Source organism: Mustela nivalis (assembly GCF_964662115.1).
Source record: "Mustela nivalis genome assembly, chromosome: 13".
Taxonomy (NCBI): Eukaryota; Metazoa; Chordata; class Mammalia; order Carnivora; family Mustelidae; genus Mustela; species Mustela nivalis.
Window position 1 is genome coordinate 14,920,212 of NC_139032.1, and position 18,918 is coordinate 14,939,129.

Consider the following 18,918-nt stretch of genomic DNA (forward strand, 5'->3'; position numbering starts at 1 on the left):
GTAAAAATCACAAAGCACACAAATTAGCAAGGAACCATGAGTGCAAGTCACTAGAAACAACAAGCAGGATAAAAGAATATTGAGGGGCACCTCAGTGGTACAATCAGTTGAACAACTGGCTCTTGGTTTCAGCTCAGGTTGTGATCTCAGGGTTGTAAGATCAAGCCCTGTGTGGGGCTCCATGCTCAGCATGGAGCCTGCTTGGGATTCTCTCTTCCTCTCCCTCTGCCCCTCCCCACCCCTCTAAAATAAATAAATAAATCTCAAAGAAAAGAGATTATTGAAATAAACTATTTCACTCAATAGATTATTAAATGATTATCATAATTCAATAGATTATTGAAATAAAATTCAGATATTAGAATTATCAAAGGATAGAAAATAATTGTATTTAATATGTTTAAAAATACACTTTTAAAAATGATTGAAAATATGTACAGGTATTAAGAGACTATTAGAAATATAAAAGTAGGGACAACTGGGTGGCTCAGTGGGTTAAGCCTCTGCCTTTGTCTTAGGTCATGATCTCAGGGTCCTGGGATCAAGCCCCACATCAGAATTTCTGCTCAGCAGGGAACCTGCTTCCCCCTCTCTCTCTGCCTGCTGCTCTGCCTACTTGTGATCTCTCTCTCTCTGTCCAATAAATAAATAAAAAAATCGTAAAAAAAAAATAGAAATATAAAAGTAGATTTGAAAAATAAGCAAATGGTACTTCTAAAACTGGAAAATAATTTTAAAAACTCATTAGATTAAAGTGGGGATCAGCAAACTATGGCCTATGGGCCAACTACCTGTTTTGTAAATAAATTTTACTAGAATGAGGTCAGGCCAATTTTTCCATGTATTACCTCTAGTTGTTTTCATGCTACAGTGCAGAGTAGAATGGCTGTCACAGAGCCCATATTGTGCCGAGAAGCCTGCAAGATTTACAGTCTGGCCCTTTAACAAAAAGTTTGCTGATTTCCTTAACTAAACTCAATAGAAGAAAGTTAGTTACTGGAAGAGAGAGTCAAGCTACTCTGCATGTAACACAGAGATGGAATATACATGAAAAGAAAGTTAAGAAAAGAGATGATGAAAGGAAATAAGATATATCATATATATACGTGTGTGTGTGTGTGTGTGTGTGTGTGTGAAATTCTGGTGGCAAAAAAAAAAATAAATAAAAGGAGACAGACTAGGGAAAAAGATCTATTCAAAGGGAAAGAGGTTTAAAAAAAAAAGAATTATTAAAACAATTCTTAGATCTAAGATGTCCAAAAATTCACAAGAAAACACATTACATATCAACAAAGAACAAAATTTCTTCAAGCCAGCCAAAGAGAAATGAGAGCTCAACTAACAAAGGAATGGCAATTTAACAGATGACAGATTTCTCAGTAACAATAATTGAAACCAAAAGACAACTGAGTAATAACTTCCATGTGATGAGAAAATATATTTGTGAATAAAGAATTCTATTCACAGAAAAATAATCACTCAGCAAGGACAAAATAAAGACTAAAGAATATACTTCAGACCAGGGACATGACAAAAAAGAATATTAACTAAGACTTTGCTTAATATGGGGCAAATCTAAATAAACACTGACTGTGACAAAAAATAGTAAGAATCACATTTAATATACATTGGGGCTTAAAAATCAGGGCAAAGTTTTACTTAAAATATACTTGAAATAATAGCATAATGGCATTTAATATGAAAGGAATTATAAGATTATTGGTTTTCAAGAAGAGTTAGTATAAATGTAAAATCAACAACAGCACAAAGAATGATAAACCATAAATTAACTAAATGTAGCCATTAACTTCCAAATGAGTTGGGGGGAAGATGGAAAAAGAGAGAGAGAGAGAAGAAGAAGAAGACATGGTGAAAGAAAAGCTAGAAAAAAGATTAAAAAAAATGACTAGTTAAAAGCAAGTAATATAGTGGAGCACACGATCCAATTATCAATCACAATAAATATAAGTGGTCTAAAATTTTAAGTTAAAACACATATTGTCAGACTGGATTTTTAAAAATTCTTATCATATGCTATGAATCCCATTTATCCTTTAAACATAAGAAGAGGAAAGTGTAAAACTCAAAGGAATGAAAAATGATACAGGGAACATTACCTACCAAAAAGAAAGTAACTACAGTTCTATTAACGTTGCCAGGAAAATAGTACAATTTAAGGTAAAAAAACAGTATTAAAGACTAAAAGGCATAAAGATGAAGATGAAGGCTGAAATTCACCAGGATGTGAAAACTACCAGCTTATAATTATTTAATAACATACCTTCAAAATATAAAATGAAAATTTTTACATGACTACAAAGATAGGTGAAAAAACCCATAGTATTTGTAAAAATTTTAAAACATTTATCTCTAAGTAAACAAAGATCAATTGAGTAACCCCAAAATCCATAATGATATGACTTCAAACACAAAATATAAAAGCTTGATGTAATATGCAGATGATAAGCACTGAACCTGTCAACTGGAGAACAAACATCTTCTTCAAGTACATATAGAATATTTACAAAAGTTAGCAATGTGTTAGAACTTAACACTATGCTCAATGGATTTCAGAGGCTTTACATTAGTCAAATCAGGTTCTGGCCAGAGGGCAATTAAGTGCATTTAATAAGAAACAAACAGATTGGAAAATACAGTCTATCTGGAAATTCACAAAACACACTTTTAAACATATCAAAGATAAAAGAAAAAATATAATGAAAAATTATTAATGTTTAAAATTGGGAAAGAGTGAAAATATTTTACATCAATACTTATATAATGAAATTTATGGGAAATTTTATAGGGAATTTTATACTTTTTAATATATACTCAAATGCTTACAGTAAAAAACGCCAACTCAAAGTTAATGTAAGAATTAGCACAGGCAAATTTTATTTAGAGCCTTCAGACATACAAGTACATATGGATTCTCGGTCAGCTAAACCAAAGGATAAAAATGTGGGAAAAATTCATTTTTACCTAACCAGGATATTCTCATTCTAAGGATGATAGTAAAAAGGGGGCTAACTATAATAGAATCTATTATGTTAATTTCATCATATAAATATACAAATAAACTCTTCAACTTTAAACACCACCGAGCTTTGTTAATAAATAATTTTGGTAAATAATTCACCAATGTCTAGAACTATGTTGGGCAATACAGTAGTCACTAACCACATGCAGTTATTTTGATGTAATTTTAAACTAATTAAAATAAAGTCCAATTTTGAATATGGTTTCTGAGTCATATGAGCCACCAGTGATGAAGAAAATAATGTTTTTATTTCATTTAATTTTAATTAACTTAAAATTAAATTTAAATAGCTGCATGTGTTTAGTGGCTACTGTATTGGACAGTGCAGATGCAGACCATTTCCACCATTACAAAAATTCTACTGGGTAGTGCTGGTTTAGAACACAAGCCAGGAAACTTTTCCTATAAAGAATCAGAGTAACTTTCTGTGTGTGCTGAAATTTGGTCTTTGTCACAACTATTCCAGTCTGCCTACATAACACAAAAGCAGCTGGATACAATATAAAAATAATGGGTATGGCTGTGTTAAAACGAAGTTTTATTTCTGAAGAAAGACAGCCAGACACAGGGTAGTTTGCCCAATCCCTGGTCTTAGGAGAATAGCACTGAGGGAAGCTATCTTCCTCAGGACTCAAGTAATTTCTAGGTAAGGATCTAGAACTGCTTGTCTAATGTGATGGCAAAAACCAAACAAACAAACAAACAAAAACAAAACAAAACAAAAGAGTGTGAGTTTTACGAACAGGATGCACACTACTGGCTATTGAGATAAACACCATTAACTGCTTTACCATAAATAAATAAATAAATAAATAAATAAATCTCTTAAAATGGATCCTTATAAAAAAAAAGAAAAGGAAGAAATGGATTCTTTTAAGAAATAGAATCCTAAGTGAAAGAACTCAAAATAATCTAACCTACCTTATTAGTTTCTTTACTGTTTGCCCATTCTCTTTTCTCCAAATCCAAATCAAACTCTATTTCATCATCCCTGGAATCTTAATTACAGCCCCCTTCTGGTATCCTACATGCTTTGAAAACAAGCCCTATGTCTTCTCTATTTAAAGATAATACAATAATACATTTAGGTCATGTTAGCCTGCAAATGTGTAGATTTACCTTTGCTATACAGTGATGGAAGAAGAGATGTAGAAAATACAAAAATAAATAACATTGTCTTCTAGAACAAGTTTATTTATGTGTAGAGGTTACTGGTGAGGTGGGTCCTGAACTGACTTGAAGAGTTACTCCTGAGTGGTATGGACCTATTAGACATATAACATGGGCTTGGAAGGCACAGGTGTTAGATCTGTGGGAGTCCAGTGAAATAGGAGACATACATAGAATAGCCTAGTCCTTACAGTTCTCCAGTTTCTCCCTGTTGGGTCTGAGATGTCTGGGTTTTTTTCAGGCACCAATGGGGAAGCTGTTTTCTGATCTTTTATGCTCTTAACCTTCTTCCCCAATTTTGGATTCTCCCCCAACTCCAAACACCCATTAATCTGACTCCATTTCTTACATGTGCCCTCTTTTAGAGTTCTGTTTTATTTTCCTTAACTTGTATTCTGACTCCCATTACCCTTTGTTTAATATAGCAAGAAGAGCTCAACTCTCTTTTCTTGAAATTAATAATGCAGTGATTACCTCTGCATTGATTACTGTTACTTATTTAAACCACAGGTCTCTCTGGTCCTCTCTAATTATTTCTACCTACTGATAATGATTCTCTACTTGAATTCCACGGGCCAGTATAATTTCACAAGCAAACACAACAACACTCTAAATATCTCACATAATGAAATTCTCATCAAAGCCCAGATCCTAAGCTAAGCCAATAATGATTCTTATGGTAAAACAACAAATAGGACACTAGGAATTAATTAATTTGCTAATAGCTGTTTCCTATTTACAGACTCAGTTCCTTTTATTTTTCTCTTTTATACTACAAACAGAAACAGATGTGCAAAATAATCTGGCTATACACTCAATAAAAATGTTACTTTTTGCAAGTGAAAAAAATTTATCAAATTGTTACCTTTGAATAAAGAAACTGAATTTCTTTTTCTTTTTTTATATACTTTTAACATTTCTCTACATAGAACATGTATAATTTTTTATCACTGGGGTAAAAATCGAAATAGACTTAATTTAAAAAAAAATGTCAAAAGTCCAAGGATGATTTTTCAAACAATGTATGTATATTAATATAACTAGTTTATTTAATGCTACCTTCACAAAATGTGTATTCTACCAGAAGTAAAAGGTTTATTTTAATACACATTAATTATATGTATTATGTATATACTAATGTAACTAATATAACATCAACCTATAAGTATTAATGTGAATATGTATTAATATCAATATAATGTAGTATCTATAATATATTCCTAAATGTATGTTTGTGCATACACATACACACACACACATATATATTCTTAAAGAAAAAACAATAAACTTCCTACATTTTATTTTGAGAAGCTCCAAATTTGCCAGAATGCTATTTTTCATAACAGCCTGCTTTGGAATGACATCTCTTAATTCAGTATTTGTAATGCACAATATATTACTTCAAAAATCACTCCATCTTATCAGAAGCACTTTCAACAGATGTGGTTTCCTAAACACACTTCTGTGTGTTCACTTAAGTGTACCTACATGTGTTATACCAGGAAAATATTGTAAAAGCAGAGGACATCTCCCTCATAGGGTGTTGTCTAATGCTTATCAGCAGCTAATCCAAAGTTTTGCCTTTCCCTTAGAATGCCACAGATACAAAAACAACAGGGAATATTTTCTGGTTCTTAACAACAGGGTCCCTACCTTTTCATTTTCAATACAACACCATTTTTTTTCCCAAAGCAAAGTGTATATTCTTTAGAGCTAATAAAATCAAACCCTATTTTTAAAATTATTTTATTAGTTTATTTATTCAGAGAAAGAATGAGAGCAGGTGGAGGGGCAGAAGAAGGAGGAGAATCTCAACCAGCCTCCACCGTCAGCAAAGCCCCATGTGAGGCTCCACTTTATGATCCTGATATCATGACCCGAGCTGAGAATAAGAGTTGGATGCCCAGGCACCTGGGAGGCTCAGTGGGTTAAAGCCTCTGCCTTCGGCTCAGGTCATGATCTCAGGGTCCTGGGATCGAGCCCCACATCGGGCTCTCTGCTCAGCGGGCTCTCTGTCTGCTTCCCTTCCTCTCTCTCTCTGCCTGCCTCTCTGCCTACTTGTGATCTCTGTCTGTCAAATAAATAAATAAATAATCTTAAAAAAAAAAAAAAAGAGTTGGATGCCCAACTGACTGAGCCACCCAGGCACCCCAAAGGCAATTTTTATTAGACACAACTGTATTAGATAAAGCTTACATAAAATTATTCACATAAAAATAGGTTAGATTTTAAAAACCTTGAAATATCATACTATAAGCTATGGATTCTTTTGGTAAAGAAACAGAGTTTCATCTTCACTGATTCAACAATGATAATATTGAATCCATACATCCCTCATCAATGTGAAGATGAATGTAAAGTGCCCCCTACATTCTGAGAAGAGACCCAAACTGTCTCAGAGATATTTGGAAGTTTTCAGTTCCCCTTGATAAACACACATTTCTCAAACTGTTGGAGGCAGGAGAAGTAGGACTAAGGTATGAGAAAAAAGCAGCATTGCTCAAGGGACAAATGTCAGGGGTGCGGGGTGGGGGGTTAATACAGGGAATCATCTGCAAAAGAAAGGAAGGAATGTGAACAAGAATTAATGATTCTGTCATTCCAACATTAACTAAATACTACGGTTCCCTGAATGCCCTTATCTGAGACATTCTGCCTGTTTGTCTTTCACTTTGTTGGCTTTAGTCTATGACTCTTTCCCTTGCTTCATTACCTTAATGTCATTTTAAAAATGTTTTGATGTTATCAGATGTTAAAAGCTGAATTGTGTCCCCACAAAATTTGTATGTTGAGGACCTAACCTCCCCTAGTACCTCAGAGTGTGATTATATTTGAAGATAAGGCCCTTAAAGAAGTGATTAAGATAAATGAGATCATTCTCACAAAACATACTGAGGGTTGCTGGGGGGGGAGGGGTTGGGAGAAGGGGGGTGGGGTTATGGATATTGGGGAGGGTATGTGCTATGGTGAGTGCTTTGAAGTGTGTAAACCTGGCAATTCACAGGCCTGTACCCCTGGGGATAAAAATATATTACATGTTTATAAAAAATAAAAAATTTTTAAAAAAGATAAATGAGATCATTAAGGTGAGCCCTCATCCAATAGGATGCGTTCTTATAAGAAGCAGAAATCTGAACACAGGTATGTACATAAGAAAAACACATGGCAAGTCAGCGATAAGATGGCCATCTACAAGCAAAGGAACCTGACAGATCCTTCCCTCCTGGTCCTCAGCAGCAAGCCTGCCAACACCTTGACCTTTGACTTCCAGCCTCCAAAACTGTAAGAAGGTGACATTTTGTTGCTTACACCACCCAGTCTGCAGTGCTTTGTTAAGGCAGCCCTTACAAACTTACACATAAAATTGTGTGAATTAATTTACTTGCTCTAAGTTGTGTGTCCAAGAGGATGCACTTGTCAGATACCTTAATTTTTGGAAGTGTTAAGGTGAAACTGGGAGTCTGGAGAAAATGAGTGGTTTGGGGAAAAGGGCAGCATTCTGCCCCCAGATGGACAAATGCTATATAGATCTGTATGAGACCATAAGAGTGACAAGCTACCCATGGGATAGCAAAAATAAATCAGAAGGTCCAATATTTGTTCCTATTACAGATCAAGGCAAACTTTCTTCTGTGAGACCCAAAAGGAGGAAAATTTTAGTGAGATATGTGCCACTTATTCCCATTATTGGGTAATACTGAAAAGTACTTATTCTCAATTTAAATGAAGGTTAGGTCTCAGAAAGTGGCTAGTAATTCAACCTAAATGAATTGTCTTTTTTTTTTTTTAAAGATTTTATTTATTCATTTGATAGAGAGAGATCACAAGTAGGCAGAGAGGCAGGCAGAGAGAGAGAGAGGGAAGCAGGCTCCCTGCTGAGCAGAGAGCCCAATGCGGGACTCCATTCCAGGACCCTGAGACCATGACCTGAGCCAAAGGCAGTGGCTTAACCCAGTGAACCACCCAGGAGCCCTGAATTGTCTTTTAAAAACAAGGGAAAGCAGACCATTCTTCACTCTACTAAACTGAGTTTTGGTTCTTTTTGTTATATGACATTTAAAATCAACATGAAAGTCTACAGGAAATGAAACAAATTACTCATTAAATACACCAAAAAGATTGCTGACCATGTTCAATGGAGTCAAACATTGGGTTATAACCATCTTTAACATTATAAAAATACCGATCTAAGAAGTCTTTCTAACATTCTTATGGGCCTTGTTACAGTTGTTCAGACTATGATGTACAGAAGGTGAAGCACAGTTTAATGCCAGTAACCTTTTGGTCATTTTGAAAGGCAACAAGAATTTCTAGATTTAGCATATAAAGCCACAGGATACTCAATTTGCATTTTCAATAAACTATGATATATACTTAGTAAAAATATGTCCCATGAAATATTTGAGACATTTTTATTAAAAAAATTATTCCTTGGGGTGCCTGGGTGTCTCAGTGGGTTAAAGCCTCTGCCTTCGGCTCAGGTCATGATCCCAGGGTCCTGGGATCGAGCCCCACATTGGGCTCTCTGCCTGGCAGGGAGCTTGCTTCTTCCTCTCTCTCTGCCTGCCTCTCTGCCTACTTGTGATCTCTGTTTGTCAAAAAAATTATTCCTTTTTATCTGATTTAAATTTATCTTAGCACCCTATTATTTTAACTGGCAATCCTATGTACATTCTCCATTTTTAGTCAAAGGTGATAGTTGTTCATGATTTTCTCATCAGAGGTATCCCAATTATGGTAGCTTAAGTTTTCTGGCTTCATGCTAAAATCTTTAAAAACAATCAAGAAACATCTGAATTCACAGAGTTGTATCTCACATCCCCTGAACATTGCACAGTATGGTACATGACAGACAATGAGGTCATTGGTTCAGTGGGACACCCTGAACATTTTGATGGGGACTCAAATAGTGTTGCCCTGAAGTTAATTCATGTATGTTTCCAAAGGTATTGATTTTTCTTCACTTTATTCAAAAACTATTCAACAAGCAACACAAAAATATGAACATAAAGCAAGGAAAACATTAGCTATCATATTATATTTTATAATCACAGGTTTTAGGATTCTAAAAAGCAGTTAAAGTTAATATTGTTAAACTTACCCTGATGTGAAATCTTTGATATCTCATACAGAGAGTCACCTGTCTTCAAATTTGCCTTCTCCTTCATTGTCCCCAAACATGAAAAGTTTATTCCAATCCGAATAGATGTATCTGTCCTCACTCTGGGCTGTGTGCTAATTGGCAAACTTTTTATTTACTTTGCTTTATTTTGCATTTTCTAAATTGCCAAAGTAAGCATGCATTGAAATGAAGTAAAAAATAAAAATAGAATTTCTTATATAAACTTCTGGATATCAAGATATTACCTTTATGTAACATCTCATTACTAGTTTGATTTATGGCCTCGGAAACAAATAAGGCAAATAAGATTCTTTCACGCAATGATCCTTTTCAAATAATTAAAAAACAGCATTTATAATTTTCTTTTTATCTTCCTTAAGATAAACAGTCTGATTTTCTGTTAGGATTTCAACATTTCCACCATTCTAGATACCCAGATTTTCTTAAAACTTAATGCCCAAAACTCCCACTGTGATGTGAGTAAAGGAAAATAGCAATGAACCTTTCCCTTCTTTTATCAGTACCTCAAATGATTAGCACAGCTTACTTTTTACCTCCACACTGTTTTTGTAGAGTAACAGGTCAATTAAGAAGTCTAAACTCAGGAGGATATAAATATAAAATTATTTTTATTTCAGTTTTTGTCATCAACTCTGTTATGTGAATACCTCTTTTGTACTCCACAATACCATGTCAGGAAGAGTCCGTAACTTTATGGTCAGCTCCAATTATTAAAATGAGAAATCCATTCAGATTAAAAACTTTTAATCTCATACCAGACTTGAAGTTCTTTCTACCTCTTGCAGCATGCTAAGGCAGGGAGAAGGGCCAGAACTGGAGTTCTTTTCTTGTTTAATCTCACGGTTTCTCTGGCTGACCAACTTTATGCCCTGTGTGACTCTTATCAACCCCATATGTCATCCCTGGTAGCATCCTGCATATGCTACCTTGATTTGGGAGACCCAGCTCTGATTTATGCACCTCCATAGCCTACACCCCCCATCTCCCACCACCAGCAGAAGGTGCTATGACCTCTTACTGCCAGAGTTTCGTATGGTCGAAAGTTTTCTGGGATGGAATCATTTCAAGCCCACCTTCTTCCTTAGGTATCTATTTAGCTCATGGGAATTCAATTATCCTCGTTACACCAAACCTTGAAAGTACAGGCTACATTACTGCTACACCATTTCTAGCCCACTATTTTTCCTTCTGCTTAGATACTGCACAGGAAAAGATCAAGAGACTACTATCTAGGAAGATAGTCAGCCATGATCAGTATGCTTATCTTTTTTTTTTTTTAAGATTTTATTTATTTATTTGACATATAGAGATCACAAGTAGACAGAGAGGCAGGCAGAGAGAGAGGAGGAAGCAGGCCCCCTGTTGAGCAGAGAGCCCGATGCGGGGCTCAATCCCAGTACCCTGGGATCATGATCTGAGCCCAAGGCAGAGGCTTTAACCCACTGAGCCACCCAGGCGCCCCCAGTATGCTTATCTTTTAAAGTCTTTTGGACCATCTCCTACAAACATATATGTCTCATTGGTGGAACTCTTGGCTCTTCTTGTCCTTACCTACTCATGTGCCTACCCATGATTGTGAAATCATAGAAAAAAGAAAAAAAAAAAAAAAAAAAAAAAAAAAACAAAGGCTAAAAACCTCTTAGCACCCTACTGTTAAATTCAAGCACTGCTTTAAATTACTTCAGAATGAGTTCTTGGGGTGCCTGGGTGACTCAGTGGGTTGAGTGTCTAACTCTTGATTTTGGCTCAAGTCCTGAGATCAAGACCCAAGTCAAGTTCTGTGCTCAGTGGGAAGTCTCCTTGAGATTTTCTCCTTCTCCCTCTGCCCCTCCCCCCACTTGTGCATATGTGTGCATGTGTGCACTTCCTCTCTCTGTATCTCAAATAAAATAAATAAATCTTTAAATACTTGGAATGCACTCTTGAATGGATTCTTTCATAATCTATAGATATGTATGTCAAAAATAATTTTCCCACATGATAACAATGATAACTCACCCTATATCATTTTCAGAACACACTCCCTCCTGGCTAGTTACCTGCCCATTTTAGGCCAGCTTATGGAATTCTCATGGCAATGTTCATCCTCCACTTCCTCAACCACAGGTAATTTGCCATTGTATGTTAATTTTCAGATTTCAGAGTTAAATTCTCAGATTTGTGTGATTTATATTTATTTGTTTATTTCTTAACTAACCTTACGCCTTGGAAAAAACAGAGTAGAAAGGTTGAAGACCACTCTGAAATAAGCATCCTCAGAAAAGCATTCCAAAGTTTTCTATCAAGTACTGTGTCAACCTTCATTAATAAGTAAATATTATTGCTATGGTCATTGTACATATAATGAAATGAAACTAAGAGAAATTAAGAAGGCTCTAGAAATGGTCAGACCCAATGTTTGAAAGTGTGTTTGTCAGAAAGACCATTTGTTCTGTCTGACCCCAGAGTTTGGACTATTAATTCACTTAACCCAGACCCTGTTGGAGCTCCTGATCCAACCCATCACAACTGGCCTGTAGTTCAATGGTTTATAGACTGCAGTTCAGAGACTCTCCTATTTTCCAGCAAAAAAGACCCAACGCCATCAAACATTTCAATTTCTGAAGCTCTTCCAGTAACATCAGAATATATCAAGATCTATAATGCCACTAATAGAGTATTAAGAGTGTTATGTTTTAAAGATAATATATACTAATAAGTAAGTTTTTGCTACCTGGCTGGGAAATCTATCCCAATTGTTAAGGTAAAAAGATCAGGCTGAAATAATTGACTTGTACACACGAACTCATAAAATACAATCTATTCATAAATTACAGTCTATCTTTCATCTGCTCTTATTCATTTGTGTAAATTACACAAAGTCTGTGTATATGTGTGTTCCTTTACATAGAGGGAGAAAGTAAATAATTTGAATAAGTGTTTGTTTGCAGATGTGATTAAGAGTATGGGATCTGGAGCCAGACTGGAATCACGTTGTGGCTCAACCACTTAGTCCTGTGACCTTGAACAAGTTCCTATGACTGGTCCTGACTTAGCAGTTCTTCCTGTTAGGATTGCTATGAGGGGTAAATACAGTGAGATATATATAATAATTTTAGTGGAGCCTAATACATAAGAAATGCTCAATAGTTTTACATAACTTTATTGTTGTGGCTGTTGCTACTGTTTTGTGTGGCCTTACTTTCTAAGAGAATGAATCAAAGAAAGAAGACCCAGATATTTACACCTATGTCCTACAATACTATCTGGTTTCTACTGTTGTGTGACAGAACCAAGAAAAACTCATATGTTACTTGTTAACATATGCAGACAAACCAACAGCCTAGATTTAAAACATCTAAAAATAGGCTTATATGCTCAAAATTTACTTTAAAATAAGTAAAGAAAACTAAGATCATCCCCATTATCTTGAAGATACAACTTGCTTCAGCCTATTCTTTTCTACTCACATCTTCTGATAGACTGAAGAACATTACACTTGCATGCCTTCTCTCATTTCCTAACTCCCATTTAAATAAAATACCTAAGGGTATATCTGTTAAAACATATTATCATTTTAGTAAGAATATTATGAACCTTGTAACAAAGTGAGAAGTCAAGGTTATAGTTGGGACACTTCTAAATTCTTGAACCTGGTAAATGATAAATGTAGACTTCCATCACTATCTCTTCAAAGATACATTAAAGAATATTACAAAAATGTAACAAAAACACTATGATTGCTTTTTCACATTAATGAATAACCAGATCAAGTTGAAATCTGGCATTAGCTCTCAAGAGGAATGCAATTCTTTTTTGGCTATTTCTTTTTAAAGTGATCATTTTCTAGTTATGTGATACTACAATTAAGAAAACAATAGTACATAATTGCATATAGACGTAATTATTTGACTAAATTGATACATCAAGCAACAACATATTTTTCTTTGTTTTTGATTGCTTAAATATTGTACCCTATGCCTTGCCCTTCTCTGACCTTTCATTCTCTCATGGCAATTTAATTTCATATTCGTGATGCCTGCAAGTAGCTTACTGGAATGGTTTGTTGTCCTATTTTATAAATAAACAACAGACATTATCAATGAAAACAGAATGCCCAGGTCTGGTTTCAATCCCAATACTCCATCTGTTGTTTAAATAGAAATAAGTGGTCATTGGTACTTCAATCTGTGGCATATTTCAAGAAATGTAACCATCCTTAGCTGGTTAGTTGGATTAGAAATAAGGAGCAATATTAAGAAGTAATGTCCTTTGCAATGTCATCCCTAAAATACATATACCAAACTCCCCAATATAGCTTTTTAAATAAGCTTGTATTTATATACAGACTTGTTTATGTGTATTTGAAAGAATTCCAAAATTCTTCTGCTTTTATATGGCAGTTCCTATTATTTATTTATTGTTTATACCTTAAGAATAAAATTTGTTGTTTTTATTCCTTAAGAAATGTAAAGCATCAACCCTAGTGTTTAGTACTGAACACAATATCCCTACATATAAGTCCATATAGAAATATGGCAACAAATTGAACCACCTAAATGAAATGGATAAACTCCTAGAATCATACAATCTACCAAGAACGAATCACAATGAAACAAAGTCTAAACAGACTAATCACTAGTAAAAAAGATTGAATTGGTAGTCAAAAACTTCACAACAAACAAAAGCACAGGACCAAAAGACTTCACTGGTGGATTCTACAAAACATTTAAGACAGAATTAATACCAATCCTTAGACTCCTCCAAAAAACAGAAGGGGGGGATCACTTGCAACTCATTTTATGATAGCCAGCATTATCCTGATACTAAAACCACATAAGGATGCCACAAGAAAAGAAAATCACAGGCCATCAGTCAGTTAAAGGTCCAACTCCTGATTTCAGCTCAGGTCATGATCTCAGGGTGGTGAGATGGAGCTACATGTTGAGAGCTCAATGCAGAGTCTGCTTCTCCCTCTCCCTTTGCTTCCCCCACCCCGCCACTTTCTGTCTCTCTCTCTCTCTCTCTCTCTCTCGTAAATAAATAAATAAAATCTTAAAAAAAAAAAAAAGGGAAGAAAATCACAAAAACCCCGAATGAACTCAGACGAAAACAACTTAACAAAATATTAGCAAGCCAAATTCAAAAATACATTAAAAGAGGGGCACCTGGGTGGCTCAGTAGGTTAAAGCCTCTGCCTTCAGCTCAGGTGATGATCCCAGGGTCCTGGGATCCAGCCTCGCATAGGGCTCTCTGCTCAGTAGGAAGCATGTTTCCTCCTCTCTCTCCGCCTGCCTCTCTGTCTACTTGTGATCTCTTCCTGTCAAATAAATAAATAAAATCTTAAAAAGATACATTAAAAGCATCACACACATCACACTTGAAGTGGGATTTATTCTAGAGATGCAAGGGATGATTCAACATCTGCAAATTAGTCAATGCAATACACTACTTTAATAAAATGAAAGATAAAAATCATATGATAATCTCAATAGATATAGAAAATGCATTTGACAAAATTCAGCAACTATTTATGATAAAAACTGTCAACAAGCTGGTACAGAAAAAACATATCTCAATATAATCAAGGCTATCTATGCCAAGTCCACAGCTAACATCATACTCAATGGTGAAAAACTAAGAACTTTTCCTCTAAGAACAGGAATAAGACAACGATATCCACTCTCACCACTTTTATTCAACATGGTACTGGAAGCTTTAGCCAGCAAGAAAAAGAAAAAAGGCATCCAAATTGGAAAGGAAAAAGTAAAATTGTCACTATTTGCATATAGTGAGAACCCTAAAGACTCCATAAAACACTGTTAGAAGTAGTAAGTGAGTTCTGTAAAGATGCAAGATACAAAATAAATATGCAAAAATATGTTATGAAATAACAAAATATCAGGAAGAGAAATTAAGAAAACAACCCCATTTACAACTGCTTCAAAAGTAATAAAATACCTAATAATTTTAACCAAGAAGGTGAAAGACCTGGATATAGAAGTAAAAGACATTAATAAAAGTGAAGAAGACACAAATAAATGGAAATATATTACATGCTTATAGAATTGGTTTAATAATGTTCAAATATCCATACTGCCCAAAGCAATATACATCTTCAATGCAATCTCCATCAAAATTCCAATGGCATTTTTCATAGAAATAAAACAAACAATCCTAAAATTTATATGGAACCACAAAATACCCCAAATAGCCAAGGTAATCTTGACAAAGAAGAAAGCTGAAGGCATTACGTGCCCTGATTTTAAATTACATTAGAAATCTATAGTAATTAAAACAGTATGGTATTGGCATAAAAACAGACACACACACAGATCAATGAAACAGAATAGGAAGCCCAGAAATAAACACATGCATTTATATTCAATTAATTTCTCACAAAGGAGCTAAAAATACACAACAAAGAAAAGAAAGTTTCTTCATTAAATGATACTGGGAAAACTGAATTGCCACATGAAAAAGAATAAAAGTTGACAGCTGCCTTACACCATACATCAAAACTAACTCAAACTGGATTGAAGACTTGAACATAAAACTTGAAATCATAAAACTCTCAGAAGAACATAGGCTGTAACTTCTTGACATAGGTCTTGGTGATAACTTCTCTTAATCTGACAGTAAAAGCAAAAGCAACAAAAGTACAAATAAGCAAGTGGGACTACAAATTTAAAAAGCTTCCACATAGCAGAGGAAACCAACAATAAACTGAAAAGGCAAGTTACTGAACGGGAGAAAATATTTGTAAGTCCTATCTGTTAAGGAACTAATATCCAAATTATACAAAGAATTCATACAACTCAATAGCAAGAGGAAAAAAAAAAAGGAACAATCTTACTGAAAATGGACAGAAGATCTGAATAGACATTTTTCCAAAGAAGGCATACAGATGGCCAATAGGCATATGAAAATATGCCCAACATCATCAATCATCAGAGAAATACAAATCAAAATCACAGTGAGATATCACCTCATATCTGTTAGAATGGCTATTATCAAAAAGACAAGAGACCACCAATGCTGGCAAGAATGTGGAGAAAAAAGAACATTTGTGCATTGTTATTGGAAATGTAAATTGTTGCACCCACTATGGCAAGAAATACGGAGGTTCCTCAAAACAACTACCATATTACCATATGAGTCAGCAATTCCATTTTTGGGTAATTATAAAAAAAAAAAAAAAGAGAGAGAGAGAGCGAAAGAGAGAGATAGAAAACTCTAACTCAAAAAGATATATACGCCTCCATAGTCACTGTTATGGAAACAACCTAAGTACTGATCAACAGATGAATGAAAAAGAAATTGTGACATACATATATAATAGAATAATATTCAGCTATAAAAAAGATTGAAATTGTGCCATTTGCAACAACATGGATGCACCTCAAGGGCATTATGCTAGAAGTTAGATAGAGAAAGACAAATACCATATGATCTCTCTAATACGTGGAATAAACAAAACAAAACATAAGCTCGCAGATCCAGACAACAGATTGGGGGATGCCAGAGATGGGTTTGGATGGTGGCAGAAGTGTGTGAATTGTTCTGTTTCTGCCATTGTTACTGGTGTTTTTGGTTAAAAAAAATAAAATAAAATAATTCCAATTACTGCTTTTATATGACAGTTCTAACTATTTATTTAGATATCTTATACCTCAATAAATTTAATGCATCAAACCAAGTGCTTACTATTCTACACAATACACCTAAATATAAATCTACGGCTTCATTTAGATACAGAAAATGGAGATACCAGTCATTAAGCAAACCAGAAAACCATTCCCCATATTTATCTTATTTTCAATGAATTTAAAAAATATATTATTTATTTTCTTGAGCTTTCAATTTCGCCCTTTTATTCCTTTTACCCAGTTCAATACTATGACTTACTCACTTGTACAGAAATGAATGGTAATCGTGTGAAGGTTCATGGACTTTTTATTTTATTTTAAAATATTTAATGAATTAAATTATTTCAAAAACTAAATATATTGAATATATTGAACAGACAAATATATTTAATACTTTAGCAGAAATGTGATCCACAGAAAAGCAAATAAGACACTGTTTTTTCATTTTGAGTGATAAGAATAAGAGATTATAATAAGCTAGCCATAGTGCTAAGAATATTATAATTGTTCAATGAATATGAGTTATTATTTATTTTCATTATTATTGTTTTTATAATCACTTTTATGTCAAAAGAGAGGATACCAAAAGAATATTGATAATCAGAAGTACAGAAAAGTACCCACCCAGGGGCCCCTGGATGGCTCAGTGGGTTAAGCCTCTGCTTTCAGCTCAGGTCATGATTTCAGGGTCCTGGGATAGAGCCCCGCATGGGGCTCTCTGCTCAGCAGGGAGCCAGCTTCCTCCTCTCTCTCTCTCTCTCTCTCTGCCTGCCTCTCTGCCTACTTGTGATCTCTCTCTGTCAAATAAATAAATAAATTCTTTAAAAAAAAAAGTAACAGTGGCAGCACAGTATTGTCTATAGTGAAAATAAGAGTTTAAATATATCCTGTGAAAAACAGTTTCACTAATTTTAGAATAAAAATTCTTTAAAATAGTCTCCATGCCTAGCATGGAGCCCAACACAGGGCTTGAACTCCTGATCCTGAGATCAAGACCTGAGCTGAGGTCAGGATTTATATATTTTATATGGATTTATGTATTTATATATTTTAACTGACTGAGCCTGCCAGGCACTCCGAAGAATGCAAATTCTTTTTTTTTTTTTTTAAGATTTTATTTATTTATTTGACAGAGAGAGAAAGAGTAGGAGAGCACAGCAGAAGAGCAGCAGAGGGAGAAGGAGGCTCCCTGCTGAGCAGGGAGCGCAATGCAGGGCTCGATCCTAGGACCCTGGGATCATGACCTGAGCTGAAGGCAGAGGCTTAACCCACTGAGCCACCCAGGCGCCCCAAGAACACTAATTCTTCTATTTTGTCATAGAAGGCCACTTCTTCTGGGAAAATAAATACACTCTATGTTATTTATATCATCAGCCTGTATTATTCTTTCAAGATTCATGAGCAGAGTTGAAAGGCCTCAAGAGAAGTTATTCAATAAAGTGACTTGTTCTTGGTTCTTGAGTAACAGTCCTTGTATTGTCCCAAAATGTTTTGTCATATAAAATAAACTTTTCATATAACTGTCACAATTTGATGACCATCTAATTTAGCTCATTCACATGATAGCATAAATGAAGTCTGATGCACAAAATTATAATCATTGTATTACAAAACACAAAATGGTTAACACTTTTCATCTTCTAAAAAAATGAATTAATATTTAAACACTGAAAAATATTTTTATTCTCTCTCCTCTTCTAAAATAAAAATTTCAATGTTTAAAATAAAATTTAAAATTTTATGCATTCATTTTATTATTCACAGATCTCAGTTAAATGATCATATTCTAGGATAGAACCACAAGTAAGTTAAAGCCGGTACTGTCAGAACTTCATATGGATTTATAATGCTGAAAAATATTAATCTTATTTCCTCTTCCTTCCAGTGACTGGGGCTTTTTGTTACTACTAAGCCGCTGAACTGGAATTACTTCCTCC